Consider the following 19,503-nt stretch of genomic DNA (forward strand, 5'->3'; position numbering starts at 1 on the left):
GCAAATGGATGGGTGCCATGGGCTCGGAGATCATCTGCATACATACGCTAGTATAATATTTATAAAAATAGTAAAAGCTTATTAATTTCAACATCCTTATACGCAATGAAGTACTCCCTTAAAAAATGAAAGCTTTAGATTGCCACTTCGCGAATATCTCAGTCGAGGAAACCTTCATTATTAATAACAGTCCCAAAATTACATACAGTCCCAAAGTTACAGTCCCATTAAAGTACAGTCCCAAAATTACATACATTTTCAGGGATAAACTATCGTACAAAATTAAGTGCAAAACAGTAATGAAGAGGGAAAACATTCTTTAAAGAGAGCATTAATATTTTTTAGCTAATATTCACAATGCTGCCACCTTTAGAAACGTATTGCATGGTTTTACATTTTTTATACTATATATTAGGAATACACGTTGAACACCTTTGAACCCATTAAAAAAATGACTGCTTTAACAGTTGAGTAAATTGAGTTTAATTGATTTTTAAATTTTCTCTTCGAAAATGATTTCGCAATCAGAAATAGTCAGCATATAACCACAGCTTACAAAAAATAAGGACTCTAAACGCCTTCAGTTTGCACATATGTCGTAATTAATAACTGATCGTAGCACTTTTCCACTTGATAAAATTTTTATTTTACGACCGGGTTTCGATGCATTACATCATAATCAGGTCAAATGTTATTATTACATCATCATCAGGTAACCTGATTATGATGTAATACATCGAAACCCGGTCGTAAAATAAATATTTTATCAAGTGCTACGATCAGTTATTCATTATGTTCGACTTCCACTAGATGACGCCTGAAGCTACTCAATTCGCTCATGTGTCGTATTGGGAACAAATATTAAAATAACAAACAATGGACATTTTTTAAAGTTATCCCTAGGTCTAATTATTCTTCACTGTAAAATTAAAGAGGTCTTAATTGCATGTTAGATTCTCTTCACCACAAAGCAAATCCGTTACTTAATTTTGATTCAAAAATTCATAATACACTACTTTATTGAAAAAGAGTGAACTCTTATTGCGAATGAAGTGAAATCTTCATAAACAATTTCCCAATACATTAAACTATCACACTGCTTGGGAATTATTAAGTTTACTTGCAATTAATTATTATTACTAACTCTCTCAATATTTAAGCAATTACAGTGTATTTTTACGATATGGGGAACGATAGACGACGGTGGTATCTTCTTACCTAGAACAATTTCCAAAATTACGATATACATACTTTGTTTTGGCTTTTAAATGGAAGTCTTATTTTATTTATTTTTTTAATTTTATATTTTCTTATGATTGGTGGTGTCAATATTTTTTTAATGATTGGTCAAGTCATTGAACAATACGTTATATTTAGATTCATAACATCAGCATTAAAGTTCAATTAACAATAGGTTGTAAATTATAACAAACACGATAGCTAAGAATTAAAATTAATTCTGAGTCAATCGAGTTGTTTCAGAGGAGCGTAATCCATAATATAAATACAATCCTATAATATTGGTACTTTTATTAACATTAATGTCTATGACAGTGTTGGCGCAATCATTTCAATGGGAATTTATTACGCAAGCACTACTTAGAGCTCGATGGTGCTGACCGTAAAATTCATTTTTTTGGAAGTTACACCATAAGATTTGCTTGCCTCATAAAATTGAACCACATTCCAATATTTACATAATCATATTTTATACTTATTTTCAAATTACACACCATTATGGAACACTCATTTCCACTGGCGGACACCGGAGAGAGCCTCGAGGACTAATACGAGGGGCGAGGCACAGATAGCGCCTTTCCCAAAATGTAGAAGGAAGTGTTAGTGACTCACCCATATCAAATAATTGAACACTGGGTGATTTCCACTCAAATTGAAAAAAAATGAGTAATGCTCAAAATACTTGCATGGTGGATGTATAATGACCATAATATTTGTGGGAGACGTCTGTAAATATTCCTGTTCCACAATAAAAAAGCCTCGCATTGAATCTGCTCCTCAAAAGTGATAGTTTATAAATTCAATAAATCTGTCATAAACTAGGCATCGCCAAGGTGTGGAGTGAGATTTCTTCCCGTTCAGGGCCACCACCCGGTATCACGCTCCAGGCAATGAGCCTATTTGCCTCGATCGCCAAAGAGAAGTACTTCACTTGGCTTCAGATCAATCCAAATGTCACAGTTTGGCACCAAGTTTAACGGGAACGCACGAGAGGTGAAAGGTGGAGATAGGGGGCAGAAGTATGTCGGCGAAGATTCCTACTCATAAAAAAAAAACAAATTCTTAGGGATTTTATATCACTAGTCTAAGGGGAGAGTTCAAAATACGTAGGCAAGGAGTTGACGTCTCCACTGATGGATCCGTGGATTACTCCTCCATGAATCTGGGGGCGATTGGAGCAGCGGAGGAGGTAAGAACTAAAGCGATGGAAATGGATCAACACGGAATACTGATGGAAACAAGATGCACTGACGGAGTAATAAATGTCGAAGTACTTCAGAAAGTGAGTGAAGAGGAAAGCCGATGGAAGACACTAAAGGGAGAGGAGAAATAATTGGAAACATCCAGAGGCACTCCGTTTTACTCAAGGCCGTAATTGTAGGAACGTGGAGGGTAAAAAATTACCGAGGATGATTTACGATTAGCAGGTAATGGAAGACGTCAGTTCCGTGAAATGCGAAGGATTGAAGTGAGAACGGGGGATGGATGGGATGAGAGCGGCCGCGAACCAATCCACCTGGATCGCCGATAACCCGCGACGATGACGTAAGTGTATACAATAATCAGGGGGAATTCACAATTTAAAAAAAATTAGCCAAGTGGACTGGAATTCGAACTCTTATTTAATAATCCCTCCTGGTTATTTTCTCGATACCTCCATGACAATCCACGGAAAGTCAACCCAGACACCATAGAGTTACCCTGATAGTCTAGTGGAAATTTTACGGAGCGTAATTATGTTTATACTCGGCACGTATTGGTATAATCGTTTATGCTCAAGTCGATCAGGTAATAGCAGTCTTTCATTTCATGCATACATATACACCCTGCCGTTTCCCACTCAATGGATATACGCATTGTCCAATCCGATTGGTGCAAATGCGTGGTCGTCGTGCGTAGAGCGTGGTGTCCGGCGGGAAAATATTCCAGTTCCCCTACCGCCCTCGTGGAAGTGTCTGGGACCTCCACAGAAGCGCTGCTCTCTCCGGAGTTGCCTCCGCCCCTGCCAGAGCCCACCTCCCTTCCAACACCCCTTCTCCCCTCGCCCCCTCCCCAAACCCTGCTCTACCCACCCCCGCCTCTCCCTCCTTCGCTGCTATCATTAAAATTCTTTGCTTCCCTTGCCTTTCGATGATTTCCAGGATTCTCCGAATTTCGAGTGACAAGGAATTTTGAAGGGAAGGCACAGTGGCTTCTTATTAACATACCTCCCTTTAAAAGGGGTTAAACCGATAGTAATCATCGTTATTTATTGGGGGACGCCGCGTCATCAGAGCAGCCGCGCGGGCGGAGGGCACCACAGGTCTGCCCCGGTCCGAGTGTCCTCCTCTTCGCCTCCGACCGGAGAACCCCCACCCCCCCATTCGCATCATTGTTCCAGGTGAACCCACTCCTCCGCGAGTCGAGGTATCATAGGGAAGGGAGGGGGTGTGTGCGGCGGTGGGACATTGGGGGGGGGGCGCAATGGGTTGGCTTGTACTTGCGTCCCTGGGGGTCTACCCACTCTCCTCGCCCACCTCCGGGCGGACTTCAAACATTCCTTCCCCTCGAGGTCTTATTCGTCAGCCGGAGTCTCCGAAGAGTCTCTGTCCTGCCCATCGGCGCCCTCCCCATAACTCTCTCCCCCAATTCCCAACGCGGCCGCCCCTCGGATGGGAAGCAAAAACACCTAGCCAAGCCAAAAAAAAGAAAAAAGAAGTAATAATTGAGAGTAGTTATTAAAGTGTTGGTTTTTCAATCTCAACTCAAAAATAAAAGGCATTCCGTTTTTTTTTCACTGACGAAGGCTTAAGCTATGTTTTCTGGATAAGGTTACTCCATACGCGTTGGGCACATTGGGAATGAAATGGGGTAAAAGTGTAAGGTTGCGGAGGGGAAGGGTTAAATGAAGGTGCAAAACTTTCCCTTCTCTTTTTTGTATTGGTCGGAGTGGAATTACCCACCGTATATTCGACATACGAGCGAATAGTAATTAAGAATATAATCAGAATTGGCAACGTTTTCATCAGAATAATTTATATCAAGTTAAAGTTAAAATTTAGGTTCATATCTACAAGTTTCATATAGTTGAGGATTAAAACTGTTCAATGATACAGCACACTATTATAGATATTGAAACAACCTTGTTCACGTCTGATAGACTGAGCTAAGTAGCCTATCCAACGGTCAACGCAAGGATTAAATATTCAGCACCAATGTCCTGAAGACTTCTTCCACAGCTCAACTCGTTGGCGGTGTATGCGAGGGAAATTTTAAATGGAGCAAAATTTGCGTTTAAGCATTATGAAAGAGTGGCTTGGTCAATAATCAATCCCTACGCATTTAACCCCCACTGGCGTGACGCCTTGTGCACGTGGTGAGGCTGAAACTGCCCGTAAATCCGCGATCGGTCCCCATGCTAGGTCGGGGGCGGTGACGGGGGGGGGGCAGGGGGATGGGGGCTGTGAATCGATAGATTTGGGCAGGGCGGATAGCGCATCCCTCAACGGAGGAGCGGCCAACTTTTTACGCAAATCCTACGGCCGCGTCGCACCCCCGCCGGCTGTTTGCTAAAGATGTTCGGACGCCAACCTTTATTTACGTTTATGCTTAATTGGGTGCCTTTGAAGAGTCCTTGAAAGGAATGATTCATTGCGATTATCTAATTAGGCTCTTCGATCGTAGTTTCTGGATTAGGTGCATAGACCTTGGGTTTTGCTCGGTGAAGGAAGAGCGTTTTTTTGAATCTATTAAGTGCCGAAATCAATCTAATTTTTTTAACGTTTCAGTCCGTTCTGGTTGTACCTTCTTGAACCTCTGAAATTTCCCTCGTGATTTGCAAGAGAAAAGTCGAGTAAGACACAAAGTTCCAATTCACACGCTCTTTCATTTCGTTAAGACTTTGCCACAAAAATAAATAACTGATCTTCACAAAATGTATCTACCTGTAAAACTTTTTAATTACAGTCATTCCGCATTTCATCTGCCGCAGCATTCTGAATGTGTTGGGGTCAAAGAGAAAAAGCGTCCGTCCCTCCATTCTTTCGTGGCGTTGTCCCGAGACCCATCCGATTAAACTGCCTTTCTTTGAGGCCCTGATCCGCACATTCTCGTGCCCCAACGAGGAGGATATTGTGCGTCACAGCGAGGGTGGAACTCACGAAAGGAAAAGAATGAGTTGGTGGGACTCATGCGGATACAAAGGAGGGGAGGATGGAGTGGTGAGGGGGATGATGCGGGGGCGGAACATGTGGAGGGAGGCGTAAAAGGAGAAGGGCTTCGATGGAGCGGGGCGAGGGTTATGCAAGCGCGGAGGTGGAAGGGGGGAGGGCAGGCATTCCTACTTCTCCGGGAGATGGAGGGAGAAAGTGGTGAGCATCGGCGATGCACAAGCCAGCAGCGCAGGATGAACGCAAGGCAGGTCATCATCGCGGACCAAGTCCCGAGGAGTGAATGCACACTACATGGCAAAGGTCGCCCAAAACGCATTAATACATACTTATTGGCAGTGGTCCAGAGGGTTAGGGTATGGGGTTCCTTGTGCCCTGGTCCCACACACCTCTATCCTCTTGAGCCCTGACTAACATATCACAAAAAAACCTTAGATTTCATAGTTGATATTACAATAAGTCATACGCTCTTAATACCAATTACCTCCCCGCACCCCTCATTTATGTTGTCCAAATCTCTCTGCTACTTTTCCTGCCTCTTCCTCAGTTCCCCAGCTTTCTCCCCTTTATAATCTTTACTCAGCGTCCCTCGCCTCTCAACATCTTCTGCACCCACTCGTCCTGCCTTTGAATTTCTGCTAACAGCTGTCGCTCTTCCACTATCAAGCCTGAAGTTGCATAAGTTGTTTCTCTTCCTGTCCATTTAATTTTCTCCCACATTCTAGATTTGTACGAAATAATTATAAGACTGATTAGTCATAAAATTCCCGCATATCCAGGCTATCCCCGCATAGATTCCCACTCTTAGGATTACTCACACAATCCTCCTTAAATGAGAATTAAAGAAGATGGCGCACGAAGATAAGAAAGAGTATTACTTTTTAATTCTAAGCCTCGGGGTGTGCCGTTTCTATCTAATCTAGCTTTGGTCATTGCCCTTCTTGGTACTAACAGCTCCTCTTGTTCTAGTTCTAGTTAGTTCTGATGTTGAATCATCCCCTGCCACACTCTAGTGATAGCATGCAGAGTATGTCAGGAATATGTAGATAATTCGATCAACCAAACGATTTTTAACTAAATGAATCAAATTAACTGAACAAATTTCTACAAAATTAATACAACGGATAATAATTGAAAGAAACTACAGATTTTTTAAAATCCCAGAGGAGAGAGCATTTTTCTAAGTTTTTAGGATTGATTGATGACATTTTGACCGAATGCGCATATTATGGACCATGGCTACGACTCACGGGCTCCTCCCAATGTGCGGATGTCGTCGGTTCTTGCTCAGTCGTTCCCCGAGTGTTCTTGAAACGAATAGGATCGAGAGGCACATAGGGTGCAAATGACGAGTGGGTGGACATTGATGAAAGTGTTGCTTGGAGTTGAAGAACAAGAATCGCGTCTTAAAGTTTATTCACCCCAAGAGATTGGCCATACGATTGGATACGAAAGGGTGTACTCGGGGAAAGGCTTTCCCTGAGACCAAATTGAAAAATACGTGTGTGGTTGCAAAGGCTTCCGGAGAAAATGCCTTCTCCAGGGGTCAGTAGGTCTGCCTGCGATTCCAAAGGAGAGGATGTTTATGACCCACACCTGTGCAGCGAATTTCCGAGTGAGTCGAGAAGAGTACACTCGGACTAAAGTGTGGCAAAAGAATTCACATGTGCGATTGTAATCTTTCGAAAATTTCCAATGTAGCAGAAATTTGAGGAAAGTGTTCGAAATCTACGAGTAGTGCCTATTGTCTCATTCGTACTTTTGTACCAGAAACTCACAATTCATGCAAGTGAAAGGGTATCGCGTCACAGGTGTAGGTACGCACTTTAATGCATACCCAGCAGCTTCGTTTCATATGTCATGGTTCCCATCTGAATTGTTTCAAAATTAATTTATTGAGGTGAAAAGAAACCCCGGGGGATGAACTTCTTTCCATTTTTTGGCTGCATAGAACATTCATCAGTCGAAAATTTTCGCCACCTTAAATGCATTTTCGCTAAATATTGTTTCAACGAAAGGTTTCCCACACTTAATATAGTGTGGCCCATATTTGACTGACTGCCATTCCGCAAATTGTAAAACTTTGCGAAATAGAAAACAATCTTTTGGTTTCAAGCTTACGGAAAACGCTTCATGTTTTATTTTTAAAAGATGTTGTCACGAACGGAATTATGAAACATGTAAAACCTCTTATACTTATATAGGAAAATTGAATAATTCGACCTCTATTTGGGCTTAAGACGTTATTGCGAATATTTTAAAGGAAACGAGAAAAAAGCGAAACTCGGGATTTACGACAGTTTTTTTGAAGAAGGGTGGCCTTGAAAGAGAGCCAAAATAAAATTCGCAAATTAAAATTCACCTCATTCAACTTTAAAGCATGATAGAATAGACATTTTTTTAAAGTCTTTGGACAAACGACTGGTTAACAATCACTACCGGCCCTCGTCCTTCCACGAATCCGGAACCGTGCGGGAAGAGATTAGGGGATGGGGGGCACTGTCCCCCCTCTCCCCCGCACAGCGCGAAAGGGGAATATCCTGCGGATCGCGCAATTCATCGCCGCCCCTGACCATCACGGCCGACACCGCGCCGTGGCGATCTGCCACCCGACGACCCTCCTTCCCTCTCCATGAGCACGCAGGAGGGCCTTCGGAATCCAACCGCTAGAGTGTGTGTGCGCTGCCCATCACCCACACCCCCTTCTCCCATTCCACCCCCCCACCCTGCCCTCTCTCGTCTCGCACCCTCGGACTTCATTCAGGAGATCTCCCTCTTTGAGGGCGCCACAAGGGATATCACGAAAACCCCTCCTACTCCGCACTTGCTGGTTCGAACGCTGACCCCTCCCCCCGCCCGCGAGCACCCCCTGCCGCCGTCGCTCCCTCCGCCGCGTTTCCCTCCCTCGGGAGGACACGCAATCCGCACGCCGCAGCGTCAGCAAGAGCCGAGCAAGCAGACTCCCGTCGAAGCCAGAGCACACGGAGCCCTAATCATATCCTCCTCCGCCGCCCCTGTCACCCCCACCCCCAAATCGTCCCCTCACTTCTCCTACTCCCCCCCCTGCGGTCCCCATCGCAGATTCCGTAGGGAGGCAGCAGCTACAGACGAGAGGGAGAGGAAGGGGAGGGCGTGGGAGGGAGATATCGGGGAGCAGGAGTGTGAGGGGAGGGAGGCAGAGGTGGGAGGAGCCGGCGGCAACCAATGGCGAGAGACCCAGGCTTCCCTGGCGGCCCTCCCATTCGCTCGCTCCCTCCTTTTCTCCTTCCCGCCCCTCCCAACCCGCACGACTCGTCTCTGAGCTGAAATGCGCGCAGCCCTCCCCGCCCCACCCCCTGGACAACCCCCGGGAGCGAAAGCGACTGGGATGAGGTGGTGAAGGTGCCGAGGACACCCACGACTGGCGAGAGGGTGGAGGGAGGGGTGGTACCACCCTGGAGGAGAGGGTGGATTGATCCCCCCCCGACAATCCCGCCGCTCCATCCACGGTTTCCCGGCCGGCGGCGCCCCCGCCCCCGCCTCGTCGAGCGCCCTCCCGCTCAAACGCGCCGAGGGAGAGAAGCGAGCACCTCTTCTTCTTCGATCGCAGCGCCAGATATGCGCGAGATAGCCGCCACCCCCCACCCGCCCTCCGTACCGTCCCCTTCATCGGCGTTGCCGTCTCGTGGAGTGCAAAAGTGTAATCCTGAGCAGCTTTGTCCTTTTCACGTCCGCGGCGCGCACCTTAATGAAAAGAATTGCAGTCAACCACCTCCTCCCTCATGCGTCTCCTCCAACGCCTTTTAAACTCTGTGCCATCCCTACGTCTGTGCTCTCGGGAAGGGGTTGCCATTAGGAACGACGAACCAAGCGGGAGAGACTCTCGAGTGGGCCGCACCCCCTAACATGCGAAGGATAGGGTTACGGATAGGAATGAGGTGGTGCATATAGGAAACCAGGGTTTATACAACGAACTGAGATTTTCGGGATTGAAATCGAATGGAAATAGGAAGAATGGAGGGATATTTCACGTTAGTAAAACCTCCCGTTGAATACTCGCCTAGTGTTTGGAACCCTTCGCAAAATTACTTCATTAAAGAGTTTGACCGGATATTTTGGGGAAAAGCCGCAAATTTCGTGATGAACCGTGGCTACTTAGAGGATTAGGTGCCCATGTATATGCTTGTGACCTCGCTCCCAGCCTCTTACCCTCAAGGTAGGCTAATTTATCAATAAAAGGTTAAGTATTATTCAACCATTAACACATTTGTCAACCCTGAGGTCGGTTTGGTATACTCACCCAGCACTAAGCCCGACGGCGTGTGAAATTCACACATCAGGGTAGGGGGGCCAGTTCCTTAGCCTGTGCCGGTTATGGTTTCCCAAGAAGATCTGGTACCCGAAAAATCACATAGATTTGGTGGAGCTGGGGGTGCCCAGAGAGGCTTGCTCGGGAATCGAACCCGCGCGAAGTTATTTATTTTAGAATGTGGCCAATGGTCTAACTGAAATGTTGAATTTCCGAAGACCTTGAGTCGTAATACAAGACGATTTTCACGAAAAGTAACAGATTGTATTATAACATAATTCGTACACAAAACAAGCACCTTTTTATTCACGTCACCAAGTAAACTTCTGTGTCTGCACAACCTTCACCTGCATGTCAACGTGGAAGCCACAATAAAGGAGTACATAATGCGTTTAACAAGTTTTACAGACAAACCAAGGTATGTCATCATTACAAACACAATAAATGATATCCTATAATAATACATTCAGAAACCACGCATAAATATTAGGTCTAAAAAGGCTAGAAGATAATAGCATATTAATTATAATACAGCGTCATATATACTATCCCTTACCACACGCCATGCACGCTAGCGGTGGCTTGCAGGGTACTAAATTAATAAATTAATAAAATGGTAAATTACACCTCTACATGCTGAAAATCTGCAGCCTTCAATAGTGAACCATAACCTGTAGACCTGGTGGGGAGTATCCCTGGGCGAAAATACAGGTTTTTTTCAGGAAAGATATTTTTTAACAGGCCTGCGAAGGTGAGAAGTCACATAGAACACTGAAAACGTTCGATGATATTATTTACTTAGATATCCCTTTAAAGTAATCGGAAAATAAATACCACTATCTTTAAAAATTAAGAACTTTCGAAAGAACCTGTAGTAATGCCATCATGTTCGGACAAAGAAGTTTCGCTGAAACTGCAACGGGATAGCATTCTAGTATATATGTACTCGAATGTGCAGTGTGACTTTAAGCCATGCTGCCATGTAGCTTTAATTCATGCTTAGCTTAGTCGCCTTTACAATTATGATGAACATTCGAGACAATTTGAGAGTTTCGCCTCGATTTAATTCGCTGGTACTACCAATCGATACAAAATTTCACTACCCAATATTTCAGGGTTTGATTTTTCTCTAAAGGTCATTTCGACACGTGAATCGACTGGAGGACTTGTGGCAGAGGGTGTTAGTTTTAGCCAATCACTTTCGTAAGTCAACGAGCCTCTACTATGTGAATGCGATTAAAGTGAGGTGAGATGTTGAGTTAATGGGATTGATGAATTAAAATTAGGTTCTTCGATCACATTCTCTGGGAAGGTGGGATCCATGACTTAGGTGTGTTCGCGGATTGTTGCTTGGGTAGGGAAAATTTAAATCAATCTGCGCTGGAACAATTTCGCCAATAATATCAGGCTGACCTGATAACTCACCAGCCATACCTGTATAATGATTAGATCCACAGCTACTCGTACATAGAGCACGCAGTTTGAGTATGTATTCGAACAAAGTGGGACACCACACGAAGCTACATATATGCAGAACTATTCAGTAAGAGGTGGGAGCAATGTTATGAAAATGGATCTATTTCAAATTAATACAGAATATCGAAAAATATAAGTACACACTAAAAATACTAATTCTCTTTTCTCCTTCGATCATATGTATTTTGTTCTCTAATGGAGCGAGGAAAAAACGAAATTTTTAATTTATCCGTTCTAATATCTATCTCCCTTAATTTACGTACGAGATTTGATCTACCATATTATGTAGGGGTCTGTAATATGTCTTCAAAATTCTCAAATACGTAACTTGTTTCAAATTTACGCAGTAAATTTCATTTGCATTGCAACCTACGGTCAACTAACGGTTCCCATCCTAATTGTTCCAATAGTGTCGTGATACTGCTACGTTTTTCATTACAGCTGTTCATACATTAAACATACTTGCTGTACGTTGCACTCAATCTAGTTCCAAAAGTAAGCCTACCTCTTGGGGTTCCCGTTTACTAGGCATCTAAATATCTAGGCATCACTCTCACCCATGAACTCTCGTGGGGTAAACATATTAGACAGATATGTGAGGAAGCTAACCGAAAATTAGAAATCATCAAGAGAGTAATGGGGAAATGCGATGAGGAAGTGAAAGAGCGATGTTACTTCTGGTTAGACTTCACCCGGAGAACTATATGGGTCCAGTATCAAGGATACTCACGAGGCAAGTTTAATGAAAGTGTCAGATTGCGCCCAGCGTAGGGCCGCGAGATTTGTCAAAATAATTTATGACGCAGAAAGCAGTGTGAAACATTTGTAGAAAGATTCGGAGTTATATGCCCTCAAAAAACTAAGATTAATTTTTAAACTGAATCTCTAAGGTTAGTTAGACAAGACAGTTTTCCGAGAGTGTTCATTACATTTTTAAAATCCCAAAATTACTATGCAATTCACGATCATTAATTCGAAATTTGAGAGCAAGACTCTGGAATGGATAGATTTAAAATCGCCATGTATTCAGAAAACAATTAGAGACAGTGACAGCTGCTATCACATCAACAAGGGATTCGATAGAATCATCATTACTTATATCCATAATCACAGTGATCAACCCTAAGGTCGGTTTGGTAGGTGATGGTAGAGTTCACTCAATACTAAGCGCGACGGCGTGTGAACATTCACCCATCAGGGTAGGGGGGCCAGTTCCTTTCCCTGTGCCGGTTATGGTTCCCAGTAAGACCTGGTAGCCGAAAAATCACATAAGCTCCACGCATAGCTTGGGTGGAGCTGCAGGTCCCCAGAGTGCCAGAATCCCGGGGATACAGAGGGCCCTCCGGTCAGCAGTCCAACGCTCTACCCCCTTGACTACCACGTCCCCCATATATATATATATATATATATATATATATATATATATATATATATATATATAAACTAAATAAGGCCGTGGGGGTAGATAACATTCCCGTGGAACTTTTGAAATGCTTGGGAAAATGTGGGAGGAAGAGGCTATATGGGCTGATCCGTAGTATTTATGAGGAGGGAATCTGGCCGGAAGACTTTGTGAGATCAGTTTTAGTTCCTATTCCGAAAAAGGTAAAGGCCACGTCATGTGAGGACTATAGGACAATTAGTTTGATATCCCACGCAGCTAAAGTTGTTCTCAGGATCATAAACAAAAGGATAGAGAGTAGGGCAAATGATTACTTAGGGGATGATCAGTTTGGGTTTAGGAAGGGGAGAGGTACGCGTGATGCCATTGCAGTAATGAGATTATTAATCGAGAGGAATATAGAACACAACCAGGAGGTATTTGCCTGTTTCGTAGATTTCGAGAAAGCGTTTGATAGAGTAAATTGGGAAAAACTAATGAGTATATTGCAGAAAATAGGAATAGATTGGAGGGAAAGGAGGCTAATCCGCAACCTGTACATGTCTCAGACTGCTCAGGTGAGGGTGGGAAACGGGGAGTCAGGATGGGCAGTGTTAGGAAGGGGTGTAAGGCAGGGTTGCCCATTATCACCGTTGCTGTTCAACCTGTACGCAGAAGAAATGATCAAAGAGGCATGGGAAGAACTCGAGGTAGGAATGAAAGTGGGCGGGGAATTCGTAAAATCAGTTAGGTTTGCTGATGACCAAGCTTTAGTTTGTCATTCAGCCAAGGGGCTGCAAGCATTGCTTAGTGAATTGGAAATTCAGTGCGACAGGTATGGGATGAGAATCAATATTAATAAAACAAAGGTTATGCGATTTTCTAGAAAGAAAAAGGCCAAGCTTAACATTAAAATAGGAGGGCAAAAGCTAGAGCAGGTAGAACAGTTTACGTATCTCGGTAGTGTTTTGGACCAACACGGTCAAAGTAGTAGGGACGTACGGAGAAGAATTGCGCTAGGCAAAGAGGCTTTCACAAGGAGGAGGGAGTTGATGACAGGGACTTTGAGTAAGGATGTTAAGAAAAGACTCGTAAAAACTTTGATATGGAGCGTAGCTATGTACGGAGCGGAAACGTGGTCATTGAAGCAGGAGGATAGACGTAGATTGGAGGCTTTTGAAATGTGGGTGTGGAGAAGAATGGAGAAGGTGAAATGGACAGAGAAGAAAACAAATGAGGAAGTACTTGGTATGGTGGGCGAAGAGAGGGGTTTGTTGGGAGCAATCCTATGGAGGCAGGAAAAGTGGATGAAGGGGGTGTTGACCGGCAGTGGGATGTTGAAGACTGTGATAGAGGGTAGAATGTTGGGCAAAAGAGGAAACGGAAGGAACAGGATAGGGTTGTTGGACGGGATGAAGGGAGGAAGGAAGTACTCAGAGATGAAGAGGGACCTGATATAGAGTAGGATGATTGATTTTGTGTTTTGTTAGGAGTAATAAAATATTTGTTTGGTAGTTGTGTCAGTCCAAAAACCTACCTTAACCGGTAGATTACTTAAAAAAAAATATATATATATATATATGAATACATACATATACACACACACACAAACACACACACACACACGAATTTAGTCCACCTTTATCAAGGAAGAGAGGGACAGAACTCTGAAACAGAGTTCTGTCCCTCTCTTCCTTGATAAAGGTGGTCACGACCACCGAAAATTCGTAAAATAGTGGGTCTCTTTTTTGTGTGTTTCTGTGTTTTTGTCTGTGTCCACTAGTGCTAAGTGTTATAGTGTTATACGAGGGTCATCCGGAAAGTAGTACCCGTTCGTGAAATAAAGACACAAAAGTAAATATTAACAAACATAAAAAATTTTATTTGAAAGAGGATACTTTAAACTACTTCTCAACATAATCTCCAAGCAAATTAAGGCATTTGTCATAACGTGTGACAAGTTTCTGTATTCCTGCTGCATAGTCCTTCGCCGCCAGCTCATTGAGATACGCGAGGGACCCATCTTGCACAAATTTTTGCATAATGCAGATGGTGTTTAACAATTTCATGAACAATTGTTCGAGAAACATTGGGAAAATGCTCACAGATGTCATCAATTGTGACGCGCCGATCGTTCCTCACGAATTCGTCAACTGAGCTCACCAGTTGGTCTGTAATGACAGACGGTCTCTCCGAACGCTCATCGTCGTGTGTGTTCCCCCTCCCCATGTTGAAGTTGCGACACCACCGCCGAACAGACGACTCGTCCATTACATTGTCTCCATACACCTCCTTTAATTGGCGATGAATATCACATGGGCGAACGTTTCTTGCATTGAGGAATTTAATCACTGCCCTCACTTCACAACTGGCGGCGTTCTCAATTTTTTTAAACATTGTAAACAATCACAGAAACAACACAGGCAATGCTAGCGTCACGCAACTTGGCTCAGAGAAGGCAGACAAGCCACTGAAGCTATCTGACCTCGTCCAGCGGCTACTCGCGTCGTCAGCACTTCATGCGGCACGAACGGGTACTACTTTCCGGATGACCCTCTTACATTATTATTCACGTGCGTGAGACTTTCAAAAAGTGTTATATATATATATATATATATAAATATATATATATAAATATATATATATATATATATATATATATATATATATATATATATATATATATATATATATATATATATATATATATATATATATGTGTGTGTGTGTGTGTGTGTGTGGGTCGCGGTAGTCCAGGGCGTAGAGCGTTGGACTACTCATCGGAGGGTCCCGGGCAAGTCTCTGGGCACCTGCCGCTCCACCAAAGCTCCACCACTATGTGATTTTTCGGGGACCAGATCTTCCTGGGAGACCATAGCCGACACAGGGAAAGGAACTGGTCCCCCTACCCTGATGTATGAATTTCACACGCCGTCGGGCTTAGTGCTGGGTGAACTCTGCTGTCACCTAAAAAACCGACTTTAAGGTTGATAACTGTGCTTATGGTTTATTTATATATATATATATATATATATATATATATATATATATATATATATACACATACATATAGGTATGTAGGTACGTGTATATGTATATCTATATATATACACATATATACATATAGGTATGTAGGTACGTGTATATGTATATCTATATATTTATACACACATACATATAGGTATGTAGGTATGTGCGCAAATTATTTGGTGAACGAATATGTATTTTTGCATCGAGGGGAGTATGTCTATGCACGTGTACATTTAATTAATGTAGTCGAGGCTATATTTGGCAACAAACATCTCACTCTTGTTGTATGATTTTACTATAAATGGTGGCACTATCATGTGCATTTCTTATGTCTCCGATTAGTAAGGACTAGTTCATAACCCATCGACAAAATTTCTTTCTGAAGTCGTGTCTCAAGCATTGTGTGTGACTTCATCTGCACGTGTGTTGAGCATGCATAGGGTGTACACACGCCCTGCCACACACATTCTCGGTCGATAGCAGGGCATTATGTAGATGAGGTAACATATTTGTGACTTTATTTGTAATTTTCAAAATATTAGGAATTTGCTTAACCGAACATATAAATTGTCCATGGAAGGGTTTTTGTCTGATTCTGGAATTGAAATCACTACAGCAAAGGAAAAGTACTTTTTTTAAGATTTAGGAGTCGGTGAAAGTCAATAATGTGATAGCGACACGCACGCAGCTCATTCGGAGGGATCAGAATCTCGGCCTTCGTGCTGTTAATTGATGTGCCATGAAGTTTTGGTGAGAAGAAAATCACGCCGCTGGGACTTTACATTGTGCTCCCGTCACAGTCAACAACCCTGGATTTGAGTCCCGGACCATCCAGCTGGTAGTCGAGAGCCACTTAACTACCACGCGGTCACTCTTGTTAAATATCTGGATGGGTTTGTAGAAAGGATCCCTAAAATGTACTTAATTTATCAGCATCATCACATATTATAAAATTCTCGACCACAAACTTCTCTCACGGAACGAAGGTTAAATTAAAAATTATATTTCCAGCATAAATGGTCTCTTCAGCATTGATACTGAAAATGCACCATTAAACCTGTTTTTCTACGGCAAGAAAGACCATGAAAATATTATTAGAGAGATAAATTAAGAAACCGTCAGCTTTAAATTTAATTCATCCCGCGACAAATAAGGGATATGAATAATTTCCAACGACAGTAATAAGAAAACAATATTTTTTTTATTTGGGAAGTTGTCTAATTCATGGTATCTGATCCTTGGTTTATTTTTATTCTTAATAGCAGCTCCTCTTGCATGTGTGGAGAAGAATGTTTCACTTATATACCGAACAGAATGCTGTAAAAATTATTTCCGTAATTAGAATTATATAGCATTTCTTTAATGCTAAGACTTACGCAACAGCTAATTTTTAAATTTGCAAGCCAGTTGTGGAATCAATCTCGCAACACCCCATAGCTCCAGTTTACTGAGAATGAATCGAGAGTAACTGATATTTGTTGAAGTTGTAAAAAATATTTTTTTAATGACCATTAATGCACCAAAAAGACATTGTTGCACACATAAAAAGTTTTCTGACAAGTCACCCTTTCATCTAAAATCCATCCTTGTACCTTTGTACGACTTGGACCTTTGGAACTTTCATGAACTTTTAACCAAAAACTATTTTGAAATCTTTACACTGGCTCAGATCCCGCAATAAGCGAGCCCCTTTTAAATGATAATTTTCACCAATTTGTATGCATTTGTTTAGCATCAATTACGCCCAAAAACAACATGTAATTATTAACAACCATATGCGTTGATCTAATTGGGAGCTTTAATCTAGGAATATAGCAATTTAACAACGTTTAGAACATGCCCTGGTCAGCACCAACCAGAATGTCAATCTTTGATGTCTACTGCATTATGTACTGTCAACTCATACGAAAGTCATGAAATGGTTTGGACTGTAATAGTGAACTATAAATCTCATGTAGTATAAATTATCTATTGCTATTCTACTGGTTAAGGTAGGTTTTGGATGGACACCGTCTAAGCAATTGTACAACATTATATTTGCTTACCTCTCCAAACAAAAAACTTTACCTGGCATGGACTACTACAGTAAGTCCCTCTTCATTTACTCATTCTTATTTACTCCCTTCATTCCCTCAAATATGTCTATCCAATTCCTTCCCCTTCCTTGTGTGCTCAGCATTCTCCCGTCTATTTCAGTATTTTAAATACCATTCCCAGGCAAACCACCCTGAACCCATTTTTTCGGCCTCCATTGGATTAATTCCAACAATCCTCTCTTCTTCCCACCATTCCTAGCACTTCCTCGTTTGTTTTCCATTCTGTCCGCTTCACCTTCTCCATCCAAATTCCTGAATAAATAATGCTAATTATTATGCTAGCCAGGTTTTAATCATAGAAAGAAACAGGCATTCATCAGCGCCGCCATTAACACTCACGGGATCCCTGACTGAAAAAGAATGGCGCCTCTGGCCAGCGTAAAGTCTATCCTCGCATTTCGTTCCAAAGACTTTGAGAGAAATGTTGGAAAAATGTACGCCAGCAGATTGATCGGAAGAAACGGCAACATCGCAGTCTCTCCACTCCAGCCCTCCCCCACTCGGCCGCCCCTTCCCTCCACCCCCCCCTCCCTCCCTCCCCCGCACCCGCCCGCCCCCGAACCAGATCTGCGGGCGACGGAACACATTCCGCCGCCGACTACCCCTTGCAAAATCCTCTCCCCATCTCCCACCGACCCCACCCCTCTCCTCCCCTTGCCATCCCTACCCTCCCGTCCCCCGTCACCCCCGAGGCAAGAACATCCCTGTTCCTGCCTCATTACCGCCACCGTCCCCCATTCCCCTCGCCCCCCATCCACCTCCCCCTGCTCACAACCCCCCTCCCCCACATGTTCCGTTCTTCGGTCGCCGTCGACTGACTGAGCATTGACATGTGCGTCCATGGATCACCATCGACGTGGTGTGCGTTGACACGGCAAGGCAATGCCTATCGGCACGGGGGTAGGTGCTCGGACACATCGGTCGACTTCTCCCGAGCGGAGGGGGCGTCGGCGTCGGCCGCCCCAGCAGCGAGCGGGGTGGCCGACGGGGGACGGCGGCTCCCTCGGGGAGAGAGGAGCGGAGACGCCGCGCCGGTCGCCTTGGAGAGAGGCGGACGTTGTCTTTGCCCGCGCGAGTTAATAAGCCTCGATCTCCAACACAGACAACAACACGGCATTGAGTCTACCCCACGGTAACTGCTGCTCCATCAATGACCGACCGAGCGAGTGCACCAAATCTCTTCCGTAAATTTTAAGAGTATACCTTTATATGATGGCATTAACAATGTTTCATGACCCCACTATGCCCCAATAAGGGAAGTATTGGATACCAATAGATTTAAAAGAGTAGCGTTTAACTCTAAAACTACTGGATGAACATTTTTTACCAGGCACAATTATGTATCAGAAGAACTGACATTGAAGTTACTCGTAGAATTTTTTTTCTAGGAAGCACAATTCGTAGTCGTTATTCTATGTACCTCATACTCCATTATAAGTATTCACTGCCAGCACTTAGTATCGTAATTTTAGCTAGATACTAACCTACATTTATCTTACCTTTTACATAAAGCTGTTTGGAACACTAGGCATATCACATCATTTGAAATGCAAAATATTTAGGGCCCCTTGTTAGAGATATTCAATTTGGATGGTGCATGGATGGTATGGAATCAACTTCTACGACGCATCTTTGTCATTGAGCGCTGGGGTACCATGCTCTGACAGATGTATAGAAACTCGGCCAAGGAGATACTCTACCCTTTGAAATATACCATATTATCTAAATGGCTATACTATATGAAGGATATTGTCAATGAGGTCAATGCCTAGAACCTATACGAAATAGTAATCATTTCTCGATACAATCAATATATATATGTATATATATATATATATATATATA

This window comes from Hetaerina americana, unplaced genomic scaffold, assembly GCF_022747635.1.
Source record: "Hetaerina americana unplaced genomic scaffold, ioHetAmer1.1.p SCAF_3, whole genome shotgun sequence".
In the NCBI taxonomy this organism is placed as follows: domain Eukaryota; kingdom Metazoa; phylum Arthropoda; class Insecta; order Odonata; family Calopterygidae; genus Hetaerina; species Hetaerina americana.